At 36.3% G+C, this 3,034-nt stretch overlaps 1 long non-coding RNA gene across 1 annotated transcript; it reads right to left on the minus strand.

Moving 5' to 3' along the window:
• Positions 1-284: 284 nt before the first annotated feature.
• LOC125515939 (uncharacterized) lies at positions 285-2,156 on the minus strand. Its single transcript, XR_007287181.2, has 3 exons — positions 2,068-2,156; positions 1,416-1,613; positions 285-372 (listed from the first exon to the last, which is right to left on the minus strand). It is a non-coding gene; the product is annotated as an uncharacterized LOC125515939 (long non-coding RNA).
• Positions 2,157-3,034: the final 878 nt, after the last annotated feature.

Genomic DNA, 3,034 nt, shown 5'->3' on the forward strand with positions numbered 1-3,034 from the left:
GCTCTGGCTCAGCTGATACGACCAGTCTTGAACTTTGCTGTACAAGTCAGACCAGAGCCTGAGCACTCATAAAACCAGAGCCTTTTTTAGCTCCTTGGCATAGTATATCTTCACATTGTCATAAAGTGGCATGTGTAAACATAACATGAAGCATCAGGAGGATATTATGATAGTTCACAAGAATATAAGTTAAATGAGATGAGCAGGTTTACCTATGTCCAGCACAACTTGGCTTCTGAAAATTTTCTCCCACCAAAACACCGGAAAGCAAGTCACTGCTAGATTATGGAATTTGCTTCTTAGAAGCATTAGATGTGTGTTCAGAAGCTCATGCAAAGAAGAGATCAATAAGAACCTGGGGAAAAGAATAGCCTGAGGAAAAGAAGAGCCATCAAATGAATTATACAAGTATCTCACTGGAATTGTTTATTTTTCTGACCACAGAAAACAACTCACTCTTGAATGTCCTACACGAAATGAAACTATTTACAAATATAACTTCAAGAAGCTAAGCTGCTAAGATGTACTGTAAGAGAATAAATGACATAACAGGCGTCCCTCATAGCTCAAACACATACGTAATTCAGAGATTTTCTTCTTCCTCCGAGACAGCAGGAAAGAAAGAAATACACTATGTATTCTTCATGGAATAAAAAATGTCGAAAGCGACTATGCTCGTTTCAGTTAGTGGGCATATGAAGAATATCTTTCGGTAAGAAATATGTGTTTACAAAATCAATTGTAAAAGAAAGTCATTATACAGAAAAATAACATTCCCTTGATAACTCCAGAAATTCAAAAGTTTATCAGGCAATTGAGATCAGTCATACAGAATCAAATGAACTGATGGTTAAGGAAAACACAAAAATGGAAGGTGCAAGAAACAAATCAAATGGTTTCATGAGAAAACCTTGGATATATTGCAACACATGGAAAAAAATTAGGAGATTAAGTTCTAAAAACAATTCTAGCCATAGGATAATTGGGTAGATTCAGCGAAAAGGAGAAAAAGAAACCAAGATACTAAACACATCCACTGCGAAGTATTAAAGTCTACAGGAAGAGCCAAGAACATATAAATGGTACTGGATGGTTGCATGAGAATCTGAGCATGTGTATCCCTGGTTTTAGAAAGCAAAAGTGTGCTACTCAATGCTACTCTTGTTCACTGTACATCAACCTAAACTAAACACTTTGACTTGAAAAGGACTTGAAACATGTCTACTTCATTTCCGAATTAGTTAGTCTTTAGTTTAGATTAGTGAGGTATCACAGAAATATTGTCTTGTGTCAGCATAAGTTCCATTGCACAGTAATTAAGTGATGTTGGCTATGTGTTCGTATTTCATCTTAAGACTGAAAGTACAGTTGTGTGTCGCTTCAACAGACATGCTGAAGAGGAAGATTGTAGTTACCAGTGCTGCCTTGTAGTACTTATAGATGTCCTCCATGTAGTTGACAACATCTGGTTCATTGTGGCCATCGAGCTTGTCGATATCATCCACGTAGGTATCTTGCCAATAACACGCAGTCAGACTTCAAATTTGTAATAATGGTGTCCTCCCATATCGCTGGTTTACAAGGGGAAAATACAACAGTCTCGCTTCCATTTCCTAACAAAAAGAGTTGGCCAGATAAAATTTCATAAATAGTATCCTTAAAAATAGATAACTAATTTTAATTCCATGGGAAATAATCCTTGTAGAATGCATACAAGCCATAATCCAGCCTACCATTTTATAATAATGTGTTCAACAACTTTAGTTGTGCTATTACTGACACATGTTTCAATTGGTGAATAAGAAACTTAATGAGACACCTGTTGTTTGAGGATGAAAGTGTAATTTCACTCCATGGAACAATTGCTTCAATTCTTTCAAAATGGAAGCATACATCAAAAGGCTTCAGAACACGAGAGGTCAACATACTCTAAATCAGTCCGTACAATTTAAAATCTACATTCAGTGTCTACCACCATGAAATTGCAGCTAGAAGCCAGCAAGTACGCTACAATGACTGAGAACTTGAACGATTGAGGGATAATGAAGAAAATTGTAAAGAACTAACCTCCAGTTGGAAGGGCACGAAGATGCCAGCTCCTTCTCTGCTATATCTTCCTTAATATCTATTCGAGTGACCATGTATGTTCCAAAGTTAAAGATAAAAGAAATTTAAAAATATGCAAATTGGCACACATATCCCTTCCACTGAACATATGCAACCCATATCTATAAAAAGAATAGAAATTTAGTACATGTTCATAAAGAATAAGTAACAACACATGGTGGTCTCAATATCCAGTGTCTCATGTTGGATACATTTTTAAATATGTGCAGTTTCACATCCGAGCAGAACAAAATTAATTGACAGAGATGTGATAGCTCTATATAGCTAAAATGGCTCACAAACTCTTACAAAACAAAAACTATGAGATTTTCTTGACAGACTACTATGTATAGTTCTCCTGTGATACAATCCTGGACCACACAAATGCCTTGTATTAAACCTAAAAGGTAAATGCTCTAAATAGGATTGTAGGAGAAAAGAAGAATAAGTAGATCCGGGATGCAGTGGTGTGAATGCACAATGTATGTGGGATATAGAGCTCTTTGCTATATAGATAAAAACTCTAATGGTAAACCTCATGAATCCTGATTCACTCAAGGTACACAAGTTGTAGGGCTAATAATGGGCTCGTCTAAAAGGGACATTTCACTATTTGTGTCCCCTTTTTTCATCCAAATGGTAAATTACAATGTTTTATGCAAATAATTTACAGAAGGATTTAAGAACACAAAAGTTAATTTCATTCTTAGAGAGGTGCAGACTGCAATAAAGGGAGCTGGCATTTGTATGGCGTTAGTTTGCTGGTATAACCAGCTGGAGTTAATCATCAGTTTTACAGTAAAATTTTGGGCATAATAAGTGTTATCTCCAATAGATTGAAGATGATAGACATCAGAATCCTTACCGGACCGCGCTTTGAAATTTGAAACGAAAACCTCCACCCCGAGGATCTTGCAGACCCTTATTC

This window comes from Triticum urartu, chromosome 6A (assembly GCF_056163025.1).
Source record: "Triticum urartu cultivar PI428250 chromosome 6A, HENAU_Tu73, whole genome shotgun sequence".
In the NCBI taxonomy this organism is placed as follows: Eukaryota; Viridiplantae; Streptophyta; class Magnoliopsida; order Poales; family Poaceae; genus Triticum; species Triticum urartu.